Here is a 22,154-nt window from a genome sequence, read left to right as displayed (position 1 = left end):
GCCATGTCTGTACCCAGCTCCACAACATTGACCCAATGGGCAGTGAGGGAAAGGTATTGTCCTTGTCCATGGTGACTGATCCACGCATCGGTGGTGAGGTGGACCTTGCTACTAATGGCGTTTAGTAGCGCAAGTTTGATGTTTCCCTCCACATGCTTTTGCAGGGCAGGGTGTTGTGAATTCTGTGGCAGAGCTCCCTCCTGTGGTCACAAGTGGTACTTCGGCTGATTCTCTCTGTGAGCTTCCGTTGGTGGAGGAAAGTGGTACTGCGGCTTCTGAGTTTCCTTCCTCAGGTGTGTGGTGAAGTCGTTAGGTGCTGCTCTATTTAACTCCACCTAGTGCTTTGATCCTGGCCTCCAGTCAATGTTCTAGTATTGGACCTGTTTCCTCCTGGATCGTTCCTGTGGCCTGCTGCTCTGCATAGCTAAGTTCTGCTTTGCTATTTTGTTTGCTGTTTTTTCTGTCCAGCTTGTCTATTTGTTTTTTCCTGCTTGCTGGAAGCTCTGGGATGCAGAGGGTGTACCTCCGTGCCGTAAGTTCGGTACGGAGGGTCTTTTTGCCCCCTTTGCGTGGTTTTTGTAGGGTTTTGTGTTGACCGCAAAGTTACCTTTCCTATCCTCGCTCTGTTCAGAAAGTCGGGCCTCACTTTGCTAAATCTATTTCATCTCTACGTTTGTCTTTTCATCTTAACTCACAGTCATTATATGTGGGGGCTGCCTTTTCCTTTGGGGTATTTCTCTGAGGCAAGGTAGGCTTATTTTCTATCTTCAGGCTAGCTAGTTTCTCAGGCTGTGCCGAGTTGCATAGGGAGCGTTAGGCGCAATCCACGGCTGCCTCTAGTGTGGTTGGAGAGGATTAGGGATTGCGGTCAGCAGAGTTCCCACGTCTCAGAGCTCGTTCTATGTTTTTGGGTTATTGTCAGGTCACTGTATGTGCTCTGACCTCTATGTCCATTGTGGTACTGAATTATCTTATCATAACAGTACTGGAGGCCGAAAGTACTAATGATTCTCAATAGAGGGAAAAAAGAAGTTCTGAGACCATTTTTTTTTCTCTGCACTGTGTTTTGCCTTTTTTTTCCCCTAGACATTTGGGTGGTTCAGGACACATGTATAGCGATGGACATTAAAGGTCTGTCTTCATGTGTGGATCAGCTCACGGCAAGAGTACAAAATATTCAAGACTTTGTGGTTCAGAATTCTATGTTAGAACCGAGAATTCCTATTCCTGATTTGTTTTTTGGAGATAGAACTAAATTTCTGAGTTTCAAAAATAATTGTAAACTATTTCTGGCTTTGAAACCTCGCTCCTCTGGTGACCCAGTTCAACAAGTTAGGATCATTATTTCTTTTTCACGTGGCGACCCTCAGGACTGGGCATTTTCTCTTGCGTCAGGAGATCCTGCATTAAGTAATATCGATGCGTTTTTCCTGGCGCTCGGATTGCTGTACGATGAACCTAATTCAGTGGATCAGGCAGAGAAAAATTTGCTGGCTCTGTGTCAGGGTCAGGATGAGATAGAGGTATATTGTCAGAAATTTAGAAAGTGGTCCGTACTCACTCAATGGAATGAAGGTGCGCTTGCAGCTATTTTCAGAAAAGGTCTCTCTGAAGCCTTTAAGGATGCCATGGTGGGATTTCCTATGCCTGCTGGTCTGAATGAGTCTATGTCTTTGGCCATTCAGATCGGTCGACGCTTGCGTGAGCGTAAATCTGTGCACCATTTGGCGGTATTACCTGAGCTTAAACCTGAGCCTATGCAGTGCGATAGGACTTTGACCAGAGTTGAACGGCAAGAACACAGACGTCTGAATGGGCTGTGTTTCTACTGTGGTGATTCCACTCATGCTATCTCTGATTGTCCTAAGCGCACTAAGCGGTTCGCTAGGTCTGCCACCATTGGTACGGTACAGTCAAAATTTCTTCTGTCCGATACCCTGATCTGCTCTTTGTCATCATATTCTGTCATGGCATTTGTGGATTCAGGCGCTGCCCTGAATTTGATGGACTTGGAGTATGCTAGGCGTTGTGGGTTTTTCTTGGAGCCCTTACAGTGTCCTATTCCATTGAGAGGAATTGATGCTACGCCTTTGGCCAAGAATAAGCCTCAGTACTGGACCCAGCTGACCATGTGCATGGCTCCTGCACATCAGGAGGTTATTCGCTTTCTGGTGTTGCATAATCTGCATGATGTGGTCGTGTTGGGGTTGCCATGGCTACAAGTCCATAATCCAGTATTAGATTGGAAATCCATGTCTGTGTCCAGCTGGCGTTGTCAGGGGGTACATGGTGATGTCCCATTTCTGACTATTTCGTCATCCACCCCTTCTGAGGTTCCAGAGTTTTTGTCTGATTACCGGGATGTATTTGATGAGCCCAAGTCCGATACCCTACCTCCGCATAGGGATTGTGATTGTGCTATCGATTTGATTCCTGGTAGTAAATTCCCAAAAGGTCGACTGTTTAATTTATCTGTGCATGAGCACGCCGCTATGCGGAGTTATGTGAAGGAGTCCTTGGAGAAGGGGCATATTCGCCCGTCATCGTCGCCATTAGGAGCAGGGTTCTTTTTTGTAGCCAAGAAGGATGGTTCACTGAGACCTTGTATAGATTACCGCCTTCTAAATAAGATCATGGTTAAATTTCAGTACCCCTTGCCGTTGTTATCTGATTTGTTTGCTCGGATTAAGGGGGCTAGTTGGTTCACCAAGATAGATCTTCGTGGTGCGTATAATCTTGTGCGTATTAAGCGAGGCGATGAATGGAAAACTGCATTTAATACGCCCGAGGGCCATTTTGAGTACCTAGTAATGCCATTCGGACTTGGCAATGCTCCATCAGTGTTTCAGTCCTTTATGCATGACATCTTCCGAGAGTACCTGGATAAATTCCTGATTGTGTACTTGGATGACATTTTGATCTTCTCGGATGATTGGGAGTCTCATGTGAAGCAGGTCAGAACGGTGTTTCAGGTCCTGCGTGCTAATTCTTTGTTTGTGAACGAATCAAAGTGTCTCTTTGGTGTTCAGAAGGTTTCATTTTTGGGGTTCATCTTTTCCCCTTCTACTATCGAGATGGACCCTGTTAAGGTCCAAGCCATCCATGATTGGACTCAGCCGACATTTCTGAAAAGTCTGCAAAAGTTCCTGGGCTTTGCTAATTTTTATCCTCGCTTCATCTGCAATTTTTCTAGTATTGCTAAACCATTGACCGATTTGACCAAGAAGGGTGCTGATGTGGTCAATTGGTCTTCTGCTGCTGTGGAAGCCTTTCAAGAGTTGAAGCGTCGTTTTTCTTCTGCCCTTTGTGTTGTGTCAACCAGATGTTTCGCTTCCGTTCCAGGTCGAGGTTGATGCTTCTGAGATTGGAGCAGGGGCTGTTTTGTCGCAGAGAAGTTCTGATTGCTCGGTGATGAAACCATGCGCCTTCTTTTCCTGGAAGTTTTCGCCTGCTGAGCGAAATTATGATGTGGGCAATCGAGAGTTGCTGGCCATGAAGTGGGCATTCGAGGAGTGGCGTCATTGGCTTGAAGGAGCTAAGCATCGCGTGGTGGTCTTGACTGATCATAAGAACTTGACTTATCTCGAGTCTGCCAAGCGGTTGAATCCTAGACAGGCTCGTTGGTCGCTGTTTTTTGCCCGTTTTGACTTTGTGACCTTCCGGGCTCTAAAAATGTGAAGGCGGATGCTCTGTCTAGGAGTTTTGTGCCCGACTCTCCGGGTTTATCTGAGCCGGCGGGTATCCTCAAAGAGGGAGTAATTGTGTCTGCCATCTCCCCTGATTTGCGGCGGGTGCTGCAAAAATTTCAGGCTAATAAACCTGATCGTTGCCCAGCGGAGAAACTGTTTGTCCCTGATAGGTGGACGAATAAAGTTATCTCTGAGGTTCATTGTTCGGTGTTGGCTGGTCATCCTGGAATCTTTGGTACCAGAGAGTTAGTGGCTAGATCCTTTTGGTGGCCATCTCTGTCGCGGGATGTGCGTACTTTTGTGCAGTCCTGTGGGATTTGTGCTCGGGCTAAGCCCTGCTGTTCTCGTGCCAGTGGGTTGCTTTTGCCCTTGCCGGTCCCGAAGAGGCCTTGGACACATATCTCTATGGATTTTATTTCAGATCTTCCCATCTCTCAAAAGATATCAGTCATTTGGGTGGTCTGTGATCGCTTCTCTAAGATGGTCTAAATTACCTTCCTCCTCTGATTTGGTGCCATTGTTCTTCCAGCATGTGGTTCGTTTACATGGCATTCCAGAGAATATCGTGTCTGACAGAGGTTCCCAGTTTGTTTCGAGGTTTTGGCGAGCCTTTTGTGGTAGGATGGGCATTGACTTGTCTTTTTCCTCGGCTTTCCATCCTAAGACTAATGGCCAGACCGAACGAACCAATCAGACCTTGGAAACATATCTGAGATGCTTTGTTTCTGCTGATCAGGATGACTGGGTGTCCTTTTTGCCTTTGGCTGAGTTCGCCCTTAATAATCGGGCCAGCTCGGCTACCTTGCTTTCGCCGTTTTTCTGCAACTCTGGGTTCCATCCTCGTTTCTCTTCAGGGCAGGTTGAGTCTTCGGACTGTCCTGGTGTGGATACTGTGGTGGACAGGTTGCAGCAGATTTGGACTCATGTAGTGGACAATTTGACCTTGTCCCAGGAGAAGGCTCAACGTTTTGCTAATCGCAGACGCTGTGTGGGTCCCCGACTTCGTGTTGGGGATTTGGTTTGGTTATCTTCTCGTCATATTCCTATGAAGGTTTCCTCTCCTAAGTTTAAACCTCGTTTCATTGGTCCATATAGGATTTCTGAGGTTCTTAATCCTGTGTCTTTTCATCTGACCCTTCCAGATTCTTTTTCCATACATAACGTATTCCATAGGTCATTGTTGCGGAGATACGTGGCACCTATGGTTCCATCTGTTGATCCTCCTGCCCCGGTTTTGGTGGAGGGGGAGTTGGAGTATATTGTGGAGAAGATTTTGGATTCTCGTGTTTCAAGACGGAAACTCCAGTATCTGGTTAAGTGGAAGGGTTATGCTCAGGAAGATAATTCCTGGGTCTTTGCCTCTGATGTCCATGCTCCCGATCTTGTTCGTGCCTTTCATATGGCTCATCCTGGTCGTCTTGGGGGCTCTGGTGAGGGTTCGGTGACCCCTCCTCAAGGGGGGGTACTGTTGTGAATTCTGTGGCAGAGCTCCCTCCTGTGGTCACAAGTGGTACTTCGGCTGATTCTCTCTGTGAGCTTCCGTTGGTGGAGGAAAGTGGTACTGCGGCTTCTGAGTTTCCTTCCTCAGGTGTGTGGTGAAGTCGTTAGGTGCTGCTCTATTTAACTCCACCTAGTGCTTTGATCCTGGCCTCCAGTCAATGTTCTAGTATTGGACCTGTTTCCTCCTGGATCGTTCCTGTGGCCTGCTGCTCTGCATAGCTAAGTTCTGCTTTGCTATTTTGTTTGCTGTTTTTTCTGTCCAGCTTGTCTATTTGTTTTTTCCTGCTTGCTGGAAGGTCTGGGACGCAGAGGGTGTACCTCCGTGCCGTTAGTTCGGTACGGAGGGTCTTTGTGCCCCCTTTGCGTGGTTTTTGTAGGGTTTTGTGTTGACCGCAAAGTTACCTTTCCTATCCTCGCTCTGTTCAGAAAGTCGGGCCTCACTTTGCTAAATCTATTTCATCTCTACGTTTGTCTTTTCATCTTAACTCACAGTCATTATATGTGGGGGCTGCCTTTTCCTTTGGGGTATTTCTCTGAGGCAAGGTAGGCTTATTTTCTATCTTCAGGCTAGCTAGTTTCTCAGGCTGTGCCGAGTTGCATAGGGAGCGTTAGGCGCAATCCACGGTGTGGTTGGAGAGGATTAGGGATTGCGGTCAGCAGAGTTCCCACGTCTCAGAGCTCGTTCTATGTTTTTGGGTTATTGTCAGGTCACTGTATGTGCTCTGACCTCTATGTCCATTGTGGTACTGAATTATCTTATCATAACAGCAGGGACGGCTTGCCTGCTGAAATAAAAGCGGCTGGGCACATTGTATTGTGGGACTGCCAATGCCATCAAGTTACGGAAGCTGTCAGTCTCCACCAGCCTAAATGAGAGCATTTCAAGTGAAAGAAGTTTTGCAATGCCTGCATTCAGAGCCTGTGCTCGTGGGTGGTTTGCCGAGAATGGCCGCCTTTTCTCCCATACCTGTGCTACTGATGGATGTAGACTGGCCAGGGAGTGTGAGGATGACTGGGAACGTGGTGTTGTGGGTTGAATTTCACTGGGTCTCTGGACAACAGTGCCAGAGGTTCTTCCATGGCGATCCTGTGAGGAAGCCGAACCAGCAGTGTGTGAGCTGGAGGAAGAGGCAACAACACGAGCTGAAGAGGTGGTAGGTGCCACTGTAGGTTGGCCTAGGTCTTCAGTGTGTTTTTGTAACTCCACCGCGTGCCTGTTCCGCACATGTTTCCACATATTTGTGGTATTGAGGTTGCTGACATTTTTCCCTTTTTTGACTTTCTGATTACACAGCTTGCATTTGACAAAGCAAATGTCATCTGCAACTGTGTCAAAAAAGGACCAGGCACTGCAAGTCTTGGGAGCGCCCGCTTTGGCTTTTGGAAGAGGCATGCTCCTAATGGGTGCCGAAGTGGAGACTACAGGCACCGCAGTCTTCCCCCTCCCTCTCCCGGCTGTTCGGGGAATCTCTTCCTCAGAGCTGCTCCCACCACCTTCCTGTTCCTCACGCCATGATGGGTCGAGGACCTCATCATCTACGCTACCCACAGCACCAACTGTTTCTCCTGGGTAGTCTCGGCAGCACAGTACGCACCAGAAACTGGCACCTGAGTCTCATCATCAGATGCGTACTGAGAAGTTGTAACCGGAGGCACTGTCCCACCTGCCTCTTCTGATTCAGAGAGACAAAGCAGTTGGGCATCACTGCATACAGCCTCTTCTTCTGATTCTCTAATGCTGCTTGACTGGCTCCCTGTTTCCAAGCCAAGAGATTCAGAGAACAGAAGAAGAGATGGCTCCTGTCCTGGGCTCTCTGACTGCCTGGGCAATTTGGCAGGTGGTGAAGAGACAGTTGGTTGCTCTTCAGTGCTCTGTGCCTGAGAGGATGTGGCACTAATTGAAGTCGATGCGTTAGCTGCCATCCATCCAACAACGGCTTCAATTTGTTCGTCCCGCAACAGCGGGGTACGGCGAGCTCCTACAAAGCTGCGCATGAAGGTCTGCTCCCTGCTAAAACTGGGGGATGATGAGTCACCGGTGCCCGCAGCTGGCGTAGAATCCCCACGTCCTCTCCCTGCTCCACGCCCATGCCCACGTGCCTTACTCCCTGCCTTCTTCATCATGATAGACTAATAAAGATAGGCAGAAAAGTACTGACCGCTTAGTGTGCTTATTCCTGAACAGCTGCTGACAGGTATAAGAAACACTTATTTTATGGAGTGTGGACTAGACTTTATTATGAGCTTCCTTGGCCTACACAACAGTAAAGTGGAGTGTTTGATGAACTTTGGGTTTGTTTCGCAGAACAGACACTACAGAGTGAGCGCAGTACTCACACACAGACAGTGCAGACAGCTGTGAATGGCGCTGCAAGGCCAAGTAAAGCTCCTCTATCTAATCCTATATAGTGTTTTTCCACAATCTAGCAGGATACGGATGGAAAGACACTAATAGGATATTTTTGGAAAAATGTGCAGCAGGCTGCACTAATTGCAATTCAGGACAATGGATTCAGCAGTATGAGGCAATGACGCACCCTGAGCTGAACACAACTGGCTGAGGCTGTGGACAGACAACAGAATGAGCTGCACTCACACACAGACCATGCAGACAGCCGAGAACGGCACTGCAAGGCCAAGAAAAGCTCCTCTTTCTAATCCTATATAGTGTTTTTCCACAATCTAGCAGGATACGGATGGAAAGACACTAATAGGATATTTTTGGAAAAATGTGCAGCTGGCTGCAGCACTAAGTGCAATTTAGAACAATGGATTCAGCTGCATGAGGCAGTGACGCACCTTGAGCTGACCACAACCGGCTCTGGCTGCGGACAGACTACAAAGCGAGCTGCACTCACACACAGACCGTGCAGACAGCCGTGAACGGCGCTGCAAGGCCAAGAAAAGCTCCTCTATCTAATCCTATATAGTGTTTTTCCACAATCTAGCGGGATACGGATGGAAAGACACTAATAGGATATTTTTGGAAAAATGTGCAGCAGGCTGCACTAATTGCAATTCAGGACAATGGATTCAGCAGTATGAGGCAGTGACGCACCCTGAGCTGAACACAACTGGCTGTGGACAGACAACAGAGTGAGCTGCACTCACACACAGACCGTGCAGACAGCCGAGAACGGCACTGCAAGGCCAAGAAAAGCTCCTCTTTCTAATCCTATATAGTGTTTTTCCACAATCTAGCAGGATACGGATGGAAAGACACTAATAGGATATTTTTGGAAAAATGTGCAGCTGGCTGCAGCACTAAGTGCAATTTAGAACAATGGATTCAGCTGTATGAGGCAGTGACGCACACTGAGCTGACCACAACCGGCTGTGGCTGCGGACAGACTACAAAGCGAGCTGCACTCACAAACAGACCGTGCAGACAGCCGCGAACGGCGCTGCAAGGCCAAGAAAAGCTCCTCTATCTAATCCTATATAGTGTTTTTCCACAATCTAGCGGGATACGGATGGAAAGACACTAATAGGATATTATTGAAAAAAGGTGCAGCTGGCTGCACTAATTGCAATTTAGGACAATGGATTCAGCAGTATGAGGCAGTGACGCACTCTGAGCTGAACACAATCGGCTGTGGCTGCGGACAGACTACAAAGCGAGCTGCACTCACACGCAGACCATGCAGACAGCCGAGAACGGCACTGCAAGGCCAAGAAAAGCTCCTCTTTCTAATCCTATATAGTGTTTTTCCACAATCTAGCAGGATACGGATGGAAAGACACTAATAGGATATTTTTGGAAAAATGTGCAGCAGGCTGCACTAATTGCAATTCAGGACAATGGATTCAGCAGTATGAGGCAATGACGCACCCTGAGCTGAACACAACTGGCTGAGGCTGTGGACAGACAACAGAGTGAGCTGCACTCACACACAGACCATGCAGACAGCCGAGAACGGCACTGCAAGGCCAAGAAAAGCTCCTCTTTCTAATCCTATATAGTGTTTTTCCACAATCTAGCAGGATACGGATGGAAAGACACTAATAGGATATTTTTGGAAAAATGTGCAGCTGGCTGCAGCACTAAGTGCAATTTAGAACAATGGATTCAGCTGCATGAGGCAGTGACGCACCCTGAGCTGACCACAACCGGCTCTGGCTGCGGACAGACTACAAAGCGAGCTGCACTCACACACAGACCGTGCAGACAGCCGTGAACGGCGCTGCAAGGCCAAGAAAAGCTCCTCTATCTAATCCTATATAGTGTTTTTCCACAATCTAGCGGGATACGGATGGAAAGACACTAATAGGATATTTTTGGAAAAATGTGCAGCAGGCTGCACTAATTGCAATTCAGGACAATGGATTCAGCAGTATGAGGCAGTGACGCACCCTGAGCTGAACACAACCGGCTGTGGACAGACAACAGAGTGAGCTGCACTCACACACAGACCGTGCAGACAGCCGAGAACGGCACTGCAAGGCCAAGAAAAGCTCCTCTTTCTAATCCTATATAGTGTTTTTCCACAATCTAGCAGGATACGGATGGAAAGACACTAATAGGATATTTTTGGAAAAATGTGCAGCTGGCTGCAGCACTAAGTGCAATTTAGAACAATGGATTCAGCTGTATGAGGCAGTGACGCACACTGAGCTGACCACAACCGGCTGTGGCTGCGGACAGACTACAAAGCAAGCTGCACTCACACACAGACCGTGCAGACAGCCGCGAACGGCGCTGCAAGGCCAAGAAAAGCTCCTCTATCTAATCCTATATAGTGTTTTTCCACAATCTAGCGGGATACGGATGGAAAGACACTAATAGGATATTATTGAAAAAAGGTGCAGCTGGCTGCACTAATTGCAATTTAGGACAATGGATTCAGCAGTATGAGGCAGTGACGCACTCTGAGCTGAACACAATCGGCTGTGGCTGCGGACAGACTACAGAGTGAGCTGCACTCACACAGACTGTGCAGACAGCCGAGAACGGCACTGCAAGGCCAAACAAAGCTCCTCTATCTAATCCTATATAGTGTTTTTCCACAATCTAGCAGGATACAGATGGAAAGCCACTAATATAGGATATATTTGAAAAAATGTGCAGCAGGCTGCACTAATAGCAAAAAAGGACAATGGATTTAGCAGTATGAGGCAGTGAAGCACCCTGAGCTGACCACCACCGGCTGTGGCTATGGACAGACAGCAGAGCGAGCTGGACTCACACACACAGACCTTGCAGACAGCTGTGAACAGCGCTGCAAGGCAAAAGCAAGGTGAACACAATTAAGTAAGCACAACTAAAGCAAATCGCTATCTCTAAACTGGCCCTCAGTCAGAACACAGCGTCCTGTCCCTAACTGAATTCACAGCAGAGTGAGCCCAAAATGGCGGCGGCGACTTTTATAGGGCGTCGTGACATCATTTCAGCAGCCAATCACAGCTATGCCAGTAGTTAGATGCCCACCATGCAGAACAGGATGTGCCCACACTTCAAATCATTCCTCATTGGCTGATTTAAAAAAAAACGGGAGTTTGCATGATGGGAATTTCCAATTCCGGTTTCCGATATACTGAAAGTATCGGAACTCGGTATTGGAATTCCGATACCGCAAATATCGGCCGATACCCGATACTTGCGGTATCGGAATGCTCAACACTAATAATGATACATTATTTCGTTCGACATTACGACTAATTGCATTACTGATGCCTATGTCTCTTAAATGTTCCGATACTCTTGTTTTTAATTTTCTTGTTGTACATCCTATATATGAGACATGGCATATTATACAATCAATCTTATACACTCCTTTTTTGGTATGGCAATTAATAAACTCTTTAATATAATAAGTTTTTGATTCATCCGAATCCGCATTTCATTTTCATGAAAAGATTAAATTGAGTGTCAGGCACAAAATTAAGCCCCAATGATAGTACACTTAGCTGATCTTTTGTTAATTCCTGCGATGACAAGTTTACTACATTACATTTATTTAATATTTTTGTTTCCTCCTGTATCTGGTAGTTACTCCTGGCGTATTTTTTGTGTTTTCTCCCACCTCATCTTTTCCGTTTTTTGACGGTTTAAATGATCTTTTCCTATTTTCCCAAGTGTTGCTTTCCAAAGATACGTCTGATGCACTCAAATTTGTGTGTGATGACTCTGGGTCTGACGATGTAAATCCCACCTGCGGTTTATTTGCCTTTTTTTTTATGAGCTTGGCTGTTTTTCAGAATGGGCCTAGGGGATTTGTGTACTTTTTCCCACTAGCCCCTCTCATATACTTTATACTTATATACTGTGGAATAATCATTTAAGTCTCTTTCAAATTTGCGTTTTTTGCGGCTCATTATTTCATTTTCTAATGTGCTGATATTTGCCTTTATTTTTGAAAGTGATAATTCATATTGTGATGAACTTTTATACTTTTCAATTGTGACATGAATTTCCTCTATGTTTTTGGGTATTTCCCCAAGTTTTAACTCTTCATGCTTAATTAATAGTTTCATCAAATTCAAGGAACAATTAGTCAGCACCTGACTCCACTCCTTTTTGAATTCTTCCGAATAAATCACAGTGGAGATCTTTTTTATTCTTAGACCTCTAGGAATCATATCTTTGGCCAGATAGTTTTGCAACGTGGTATGATTCCACCAAATTCTGGTTTCTTGTTTAGACAACTTCTCCAGTTCTAACATATGCATAGTAAAATCTGTACTGCCGGCCGTAATTCCCACGACACCTCCAAATACTTGTGCAGCTCTTTCTGATCTATCTTTAGCATACATTGTGGCCAAAATTTCTTTCCACAGTTTGCATTCACAATTTAAAATTGAAAGCAGGATATAGTCGGGAGACCACGGCAAAGTCAAAATGCAATATGCAATCAAATAAACAAATGGCTGCAAGAGCCACAGCCAGCTCACCGATCTCCGCAGGTGCAATAGTAAGGTCCGATAGACATGGAGATAATGAATATGGAATCTTGGACTTTAAGGAACAATTGGCGCTTATTTGTCTTCAAAGTCTTTCCATGGAGGAGACGAAGGAAAATGCACACGTCAATCAGTCTGAGACTTTTCACACAAAAAATCCTTACATTTACCCCATACAATCTAGGACAGAGTGTATGGACAAATGCTAAAAGATGAAGAAACCTACGAAAAACTAAGTAGTAATCCCTCAAGAAAATATAATGAAGAAATTAATATCATTACAAATGAGTGTTTAAGCTTGGGTGTCCTTAATAAAAAATCAGGCTGACTATCTGTATGTCCCGTATCTAAAATTACCGATACTGTATGGATTACCCAAAGTACATAAGGGAGATGGATTGAAGGTAATGAGACCGATTGTATCGGGTATGGGATCGATGAATGAGCATCTATGTGAGTGGGTGGACTCAATTCTGCAGCCCCTGGTGGTAAAATTACCCGGATATATTAAAGACTCAAGAGAAGTTCTGAAAACCTCCAGTAAAATTTGGCAAAAAGATTTCTCGTGGATATGCTGCGATGTGATATCGTTATATACATGCATACCACATGATTTAGCTATGAAAGCTTTACAATCTCATTTGGAGAATTATAGTCAATACACACAGGATCTTCTTGACTTTGTATTACAAGTAACCTTCTTCCTTTTGAAACATAATATTTTCTCTTTTGATAATGTGCTGTAGAAACAAAAGACAGGTGTTCCTATGGGAGCTAAATTCTCCCCATCTCTAACTATGGCTTTTTGGGAACATAAATTTATCTATTCGGCTGGTAACCCCTTTGCAGATTGTTTGGTCTGGTACGGCAGATACATTGACGACACCCTAATTCATTGATGGGGGGGGGGGGCAATGTGTCTGCCATACCAGATTTTATCAATTATATTAATGCTAATGAGTATCTGATTCACCCACAAACAAAATATTCATCAAATATCATTTTTGGATTTAGAGTTAATTGGGGTAGTAGATCAGACTACAGTGAGTAAAACGCATATTAAACCCTTAAGTGGGAATTCAGTCCTACATGCAAAAAGTAGTCACCCCAAGCATACGATGAAATCTATACTGGTAGGGGAATATACAAGGTTAAAGAGAAATTGCAGTAGGGAGGCAGAAAGAAATGAAGAATTTGAGGATTTAAACAGAAAATTAAAAAAGTGATTATCCAAATTGAACTTTAAAAAGAGCACAGAAAGTAGTGGATAATAAATTAAGAGAAAAACTGTTGGTGCCAGATATAGTAAATAAACAGGAAAAAGAAAAGAGAAAGAAAAAACCATATGTATGTTTTCAATTTAGTCCCAAGTTTAAAGATATAAAAAACATAATTCAAAAGAGACTGCCCATATTATATGAGGATGATGCGCTCTCAAAAATACTAAAAGATGGCATAAATGTGGTGGCTAGAATAGCGCCAACCATTGGTAGTATGATATCCCCAGGTGCATCCAAGCCCATATCAAAAACGTGTGTCAAACAGAAATCAGTCCCAGGAGCGCTGAAGGAAACTCAGACAACATATGTAGTTTACCACAATGCGTTTCGACGGTTCTTCAGGTGAAACTCCCACCTGAAGAAGATGGTGGTTACCGTCGAAACGCGTTGTGGTAAACTACATATGTTGTCTGAGTTTCCTTCAGCGCTCCCGGGACTGATTTCTGTTTGACACATGCTCTTATCCGCCCTTGTAGGTATTCAGCTGGAGCTGCGGTGGTGCTCCACAACTCCCTTTTATCTCCCCTTCCCTGGGTGGATTCCTCTGCGCTCCCCTCTGACTGCTTTCACTTATCTTGCTTCTTCATATCAAAAACGTGGCTGGAATGTAAGGGATTTTTTAAATGTGGCGTCTCTACTTGCAGTATTTGCTTATCTGCTAAGAGTAGTAAAATCTTTAAAAATGCGGATGAATCAAAAACGTATTATATTAAAGAGTTTATTAATTGGCATACCAAAAATGTAGTGTATAAGATTGATTGTATAATATGCCATGTCTCATATATAGGATGTACAACAAGAAAATTAAAAACAAGAGTATCAGAACATTTAAGAGACATAGGCATCAGTAATGCAATTAGTCGTAATACCTCGGCAGTAGCCAAACACTTTTTAACACATCATGAAGGTGATATCTCCTCTATGTCAATTCAAGACATAGAACAGGTAAAAACTCCTCAGCGGGGAGGAGATTTGAAAAGACGCCTCCTTACCAGAGAAGCATTCTGGATTTATAACCTACAAACTAGACATCCATGTGGCCTTAATAGGAAGAATGAAATAATTTATCATTATTGTTAAAGTCTTTTTTTGTTCTGTTCCTTTTTAATGGTGTTGTTTAAATGTTCATCACTGTGTTCTTTTAATAATTATATTGTTTCACCTGAGTAGCCTTAGGGAGAAATCCTGATCAGGACCTTTCAGAAGAGTCAGGTGACTATTATAGCTCTAGGGAGTGGTTTGTGAAGACTAGAAAAGACACAGAGCTATGCAATGACTAAGATATCAGATCAAAACGCGTCGCCTTAACTCTTCTTCTCCACAAGTACACATTTCTATATGTGCAAGGATTTATTAAGATGAAGAAACTTTTAAATGGATAAATAAAAAATCACGAATTTTAAGGAGCTGGAATGTCAAATTTTTTCTACTGTCTGCTATTACTCGTCCTGATCATAGACGGAGTTCTGTGCACCTATGGTGAGCGGTGAGCTGGCTGTGGCTCTTGTAGCCATTTGTTTATTTGATTGCAGATTTATAACACCCTGCCCCCTACCGCCCCTATATTAGTTCCACACCAATCGCCAAGCAGGAAACCTAAGCCCTGTATATCCTTAGAGCTAGGCTCTGGATAGAGGAGAGCACTGGTAAGTCCCCACTGATAACTAAAGACAACAAGGGAGACAAACAAGAGAGGAACTTAAGGCCCCTTCACATTTAGCGACGCTGCAGCGATACCGACAACGATCCGGATCGCTGCAGCGTCGCTGTTTGGTCGCTGGAGAGCTGTCACACAGACCGCTCTCCAGCGACCAACGATGCCGGTAACCAGGGTAAACATCGGGTAACTAAGCGCAGGGCCGCGCTTAGTAACCCGATGTTTACCCTGGTTACCATGCTAAAAGTAAAAAAAAAACAAACAGTACATACTTACCTACAGCTGTCTGTCCTCCAGCGCTGCGCTCTGCTTCTCTGCTCTCCTCCTGTACTGTCTGTGAGCCGGAAAGCAGAGCGGTGACGTCACCGCTCTGCTTTCCGGCTCACAGCCAGTACGGGAGGAGAGCAGAGAAGCAGAGCGCTGCACTGGAGGACAGACAGCTGTAGGTAAGTATCTAGTGTTTGTTTTTTTTTACTTTTAGCATGGTAACCAGGGTAAACATCGGGTTACTAAGCGCGGCCCTGCGCTTAGTTACCCGATGTTTACCCTGGTTACCAGTGAAGACATCGCTGGATCGGTGTCACACACGCCGATCCAGCGATGTCTCCAGGGAGTCCAGCGACGAAATAAAGTTCTGGACTTTATTCAGCGACCAACGATCTCCCAGCAGGGGCCTGATCGTTGGTCACTGTCACACATAACGATTTCATTAACGATATCGTTGCTACGTCACAAATAGCAACGATATCGTTAACAATATCGTTATGTGTGAAGGTACCTTTAGCTTGAGAATACTCCAGAGAGATAACACCAAACATCCTCCAAAAGCAACAGAGAGGAAGTTAGCTGATAGCTACAGCTCCAAGGCTTCACAAGGGAAAAAGTGAATATCACCTGTGACTCCCAAAACAGACTGGGAGTTTATAAACACCAAGGTCCAGGTGTGTCAATTAGAGCCAGAGGGAAGTTGCCACTGGATCCAACAGTAAGAAGGACTAAGAAGGCGTCTGCAATGCCAAACGCAGAGACCTTCTGCAGCCAGAAGTAGAGCGACTGTTGCATATGACACACCTGTGACAGTACCCCCCCTCATTTATCAGTGGCCTCCGGACACTCAGTACCAGGTTTCTCAGGATAAGAGGTATGGAATGAATGAACCAGCCTGGGGGCATTTACCTCTGATGCTGAAACCCACATCCTTTCCTCTGGACCGTAACCCTCCTAGTGGATCAAGTATTGTAGGGAATGACGTTGGAGGTGATAATCTACAATCCTTAGATTACCATCAACCATTACTGGGAGCGGTGGTAGGGGTGAATACTCAAGAGGTTTCACATATTTCTTGAGCAAAGACCTCTAAAAGACATTGTGTGTTGTGAATTCTGCTTTTGGGTTCCCTCCAGTGGTTGTAGGTAGTAATGCAGTTGTCCCTGAGTTGCAGTCCTGGTCAGGTGTATCTGCTTATTGCAGTTCTGACTGGTGTATTTAGGTGTGCAGGATTCATTAGTCCTTGCCAGTTGTCCATGGTTCTGGGAGGTTTTGGATCTTTGTCTGGTTCCTCCTGCCTTGCTGCCAATTCAGCAAAGATAAGTGTCTGGTTTATGTTTCTGTGGCACACATGCTGTGTGCTTAATAATTCTGTGCTATTCATTTGTTTTCTTTTGTCCAGCTTAGATTGTGTCAGTGTTTTCTCAGTCTTATTGGATTCTCAGGAGTTGCAGATATACGCTCCACATCTTTAGTTAGATGGTGGATTTTTTTGTATTATCTGCTGTGGATATTTTTTGGAAGGGTTTTAATACTGACCGCTTAGTATTCTGTCCTATCCTTTCCTATTTAGCTAGAGTGGCCTCTTTTGCTAAATCCTATTTCGTGCCTGCGTGTGTCTTTCCTCTACTACTCACAGTCAATATTTGTGGGGGGCTGCCTATCCTTTGGGGTTCTGCTCTGAGGCAAGGTAGAATTCCTACTTCCATCTATAGGGGTATTTAGTCCTCCGGCTGTGTCGAGGTGTCTAGGATTTGTTAGGCACACCCCACGGCTACTTCTAGTTGCGGTGTTAAGTTCAGGATTTGCGGTCAGTACAGTTTCCACCAACTCCAGAGAAAGTTCCATGCGGCTCCAAGGTCACCGGATCATAACAATTGTGGCTCCTAAGGGTCTGAGGTATCTCAAGATGAAACACTGCTGGGTTAATGATGGCGGTTATTTTATAGGGATCATTAAACCTAGGTCCCAACTTCCAGGAAGGAACCTTCAACCTGATATTCCTGGTAGACAAACACAGAAAGTCATTCACATTCAGGTCTGGACCTGGCAAGCGTTTTCTGTCAGCCATGCCTTTGTACCTGTCTCCCATAATCTTCAAATTACTCAGAACCCCCCGCCACACCGAGGAGAGTGAGGAAGCAAAATGTTACTCCTCAGGAACTCCCAAAGCCCCTCACCCACTAAAAGTATCAAACTGTGGATGGTAACCATATGCACCAATGAACTGTGACCTGCCAGTGGATTCTTGACAGTGATTAGTAATAGCAAATTCTGCCAGCGGTAAGTAGGATGCCCAATCCTCCTGATTTTCAGAGACAAAACACCTGGAGTAAGTCTCCAAATTCTGATTAAGGCGCTCGGTCTGTCCATTTGACTAGGGATGGAAGGCATAGGAAAAGGATAGCTGCACCCCCAGTTGAGAGCAGAACGCCCTCCAGGACTTGGAAATAAACTGCGTCCCCAGATTTTACACCACATGGAAGGAACCCCGTGAAGCTTCACAATCTCATTTATAAACACCTGAGCAAGAGTCTTGGCATTCGGAAGTGCCGGTAATGTGATGAAGTGAACCATTTTACTGAACCTATCTGCAACCACCAAAACCGTAGTCTTGCCTGCAGATACCGGTAGGTCAGTAATCAAATCCATGGACAAGTGTGTCCATGGTCTGCTAGGAAGAAAAGTACCAGACGGAAGAGTATGCTATAATTTATAACGCGCGCAGATACTACAAACAGACACATGTTTAACCAAATCCCGATGCAACCCCGGCCACCAAAAACGATGAGAAAGGAGGTCCGCAGTAGTCTTACCACCAGGATGACCAGCAAGCACAGAGTTGCGATGTTCCTTTATTACTTTGTAGCACATATTAGATGGTACAAATAACCTTCCTAGAAAGCAGGAGGCCGGTGAGTCCCCCTGTGCCTCCAACACCTCACCCTCCAGCTCAGGGTACAATGCTGAAATTACTACTCCCTTCTGCAAAATCGGGGCAGGGTCCTTATGGTCACCACCATCAGGGAAGCTCTGGGAGAAAGCATCAGCCTTGACATTTTTGACCCCTGGACGGAAAGTGACAACAAAATTCAGCCTAGTAAAAGACAGGGATCATCTACCTTGCCTACGCCTAGGTTTGAGACATTTCGCCGATTGAAGATATGACAAGTTCTTATGATCAGTGATAACAGTAATCAGATGGACAGCCCCCTCCAACCAATGTCGCCATTCTTTATATGTCAATTTAATCACCTAAAGGTCCCTATTAACCACGTCATAATTTCTCTCAACTGAAGATAATTTCTAAGAAAAGAAAGCGCATGGACGTCATTTATCAGGGAACGGACCCTGAGACAACACAGCCCAAACCCCCACCTTCGACATATCAACCTCCACAATAAAGGGTTGGGAAACATTGGGTTGCCTCAGTATTGGAGCCATGGCAAAACAGCTCTTTAGGGAGGAAAAAGCCTGCAGAGTGAAATCCGACCACTTGGAAAAATCAGACCCCTTCCTTGTCATGTCAGTAAGGGGTTTCACAATTACTGAATAATTCTGGATACATTTCCGGTAAAATTTAGTAAAGCCCAGAAAATGTTGTAGAGCCTTCAAGTTCTCGGGACGGTCCCAATCAAGGACAGCACAGATCTTCTCCGGATCAAGATAACAACAGGTACCCCAACAGTGAAAACACATTTTCTCGTTTGGCATATAGTTTGTTATCGCTTAATATTTGCAGCACCTGTTTAACATGCCCAATGTGTCTCAAAATCAGGTGAGTAAACCAAAATATCATTTAGATAGACCACCACAAACCTCCCCACCAAATGGTGGAAAATATAATTAATGAAATGATGGAATACTGCAGGTGCATTGGTCAGACTGAAAGGCATGATCAGACTCTCAGGGGTATTAAATGTTGTTTTCTATTCATCCCCTTTCTGATTCTAACCAGGTTGTAGGCCCCCTTTAAATCCAACTCGGAGAACACCTTCTTGTCACCTCTCTGGCTTGCCAATCCACCAACGGATTATGTTTCTATTGGGTAGACCCAGTACAATTGGGGTGGGAACACCATCCAGGATATTATCTCACAATGAACCGACCCCACCGTCAGTCTTACATTACGTACAATCTGAGTCAGAACTTTCTGTGCAAGTTTCGCTGAGTCGATGGTGGAGGTGGGAATGGGCTTAGCAAGCAAGCCCATGATTTTTAGCAAATTCAGCATCAACCATGCTGACTCCAGCTGCACTGTCAACAGACACAAAAATCTCCTCAAGTTTGATCTCCAGCACCAACTATGCTGTCAGGACAAACCAGGAGCTGCAGGTTGATGAAAAATGCACCCCTTGCTTGTTCAACTCCAGACTGTTTCCTTTTTCTTAAGCATCAAAGGACAGAACCCAATAAAATGTCAATTTTTTCCACACAAAAAAACACACCTTTTTGTTGCGAAACTGCAGGGAAATGTACAATGCAGAGGCACTCCCTAACTGCATGAGTTCCTCCACCCTCCCTCAATACTGGTTCACCACCAGACTGCATCCCCAACAAAGAGGCATTTATCGAAATGATGGTTCCAGAGAAGAGGGTCTAACCCACCTATCCCGAAGGCTTCTATCAACACGTATAGCCAATGACATGGCAGCCTTCATGGACTCAGTGATTTCATAGACTGCCAAGGCATATTTCAACCTTTCATTAAGGCCCTGGAAAAATTGGCTTTGGAGAGTCGGGTCATTCCATTTAGTATCAGTTGCCCATCTGTGGAATTCAAAGCTATACGTCTCCACTGACCGATCCCCCTGCTGAAGACGATGCAGCCTGGACTCAGCTAAGGAGACTCGGTCAGGGTCATCATAGATGAGGGCTAAAGCCCCAAAACACCCCTCTACAGACTGGAGACAAACCTAATCCTGCAGCAAAGAGAAAGCCCAGGATTGAGGATCTCCTTGCAGCAGGGATATCACAATTCCTACTCATTGCTCTTCATTTCCAAAGGAGTGAGAACAAAGTTAAAAATACAATTTGCAAGCCTCTTTGTACACCCAAATCTTGTCTCTACCTCTGGAAAACCTGTCCGGGAGACCAACCTTGGTCTCCAGCTGGACTGGCCTACCTGCAGAGACCCCCAATATTAGCGACCTGCAGCCACTGTTGCTACTGGTTTACCCCATAACGGAGGTCATTAATCTCCAGAGACAGACAGTGCAGCTGCTCTGACAGCCTGCAACCAGATCCATAACCAAGGGAAAGAAGAAAAAAAAGACGCCCGAAAAAAAAAAAACACAAATAAAGCCACCATTTTTTTTTCTAAATATGCATGGCCGGTGATAATGTCACGCACAGTGTGGAAAAGACTAAGTGCAACATGAAGGGATGAGGGGAAGGAAGCCCAAACACTAAGGAATAGGCGAGTGGAGAATCTTATAACACCCTGCCTACCCTACCGTCCATATATTGGTTCCACACCAATCGCTGAGCAGGAGACCTAAGCCCTGTATATCCCTAGAGCTAGGTTCTGTATAGGGGTGGGGATGAGCACTGGTCAGTCTCCACTGATAACTAAAAACAATAAGGGAGACAAACAAGAGAGGTACTTAGCTTGAGCAGACTCCAGAGAGATAACACCAAACGTCCTCCAAGAGCAACAGAGAGGAAGCTAGCCAACAGCTACAGCTCCAAGCTTTCACAAGGGAAAAAGTGAATATCACCGGCAACTCCCTCAATCAGACTGAGAGTTTCTAAACACCAAGGTCTAGGTGTGTCAATTAGAGCCGAAGGGAAGTTGCCGCTGGGTTCAACAGTCAGAATGATTAAGAAGGCGTCTACAATGCAAAATGCAGAGACCTTCTGCACCCAGATGTAGAACAACTGTCTGTTGCATCTGATACACCCGTGATCTTGCCGCATATTAATCAAATATTTGATTCACACAATAAAAAAATCTATAATCTGCCTTAAAACATGTGTATAGCACTTTGAATTCACATTGGAGTCTATTGAACCCATTTTGAGCTCTGTAAAGAAAACACAGTGTTTTTAATGTCTAAGTGACCTCATCCTATTTGGCTAGGCAAAACAGATGGTGACTAGTGTTGAGCATTCCGATACCGCAAGTATCGGGTATCGGCCGATATTTGCGGTATCGGAATTCCGATACCGAATTCCGATACTTCCCGTGTATCGGATACCGGAATCGGAAGTTCCCAGAATTCAAACTGAACGCAGCAGCCAATGAGGAATGATTGGAAGTGTGGGCACATCCTGTTTAGCATGGTGGGCATGTAAGTACTGGCAAGGCTTGGATTGGCTGCTGAAATGATGTCACTCTGCACTATAAAAAACGCTGCCGCCATTTTGCGCTCACTCTGCTGTGATTTCAGTTAGGGACAGGACGCTGTGTTCTAACTGAGGGCCAGTCGAGCTAGCTAATTGCTTTATTTTCCTTTCCAAAGGCTAATTTAGCAAAACGCTGTGTGTTCTTCACTGTTCACCTTGCTCTTGCCTTGCAGCGCTGTTTTAACAGCGTTCTGCAAGGTCTCTGTGTGTGTGTGTGTGTGCAGCTCACTCTGTAGTCTGTGTGCAGCCATATACCCGGTTGTATTCAGCTCAGGGGGGGTTCACACTGCCTCACACAGTTGTCCTTTTTTGCTCTTAGTGCAGCCTGCTGCACATTTTTTCTCAAATTTCCTATTAGTGTTTTTCCACCAGTCTCCAGCTCTATTGTGGAAAAACACTACATAGGATAACCTAGAGGGGGTTTTTTGGGCCTTGCAGCGCCGTTTACGGCTGTCCGCACGGTCTCCGTGTGAGCCCAGCTCGCCCTGTAGTCTGTGTGCAGCCATAGCCGGT

Source organism: Ranitomeya imitator, chromosome 2 (genome assembly GCF_032444005.1).
Source record: "Ranitomeya imitator isolate aRanImi1 chromosome 2, aRanImi1.pri, whole genome shotgun sequence".
Taxonomy (NCBI): Eukaryota; Metazoa; Chordata; class Amphibia; order Anura; family Dendrobatidae; genus Ranitomeya; species Ranitomeya imitator.
Note: the sequence above shows the minus strand (reverse complement) of the source record.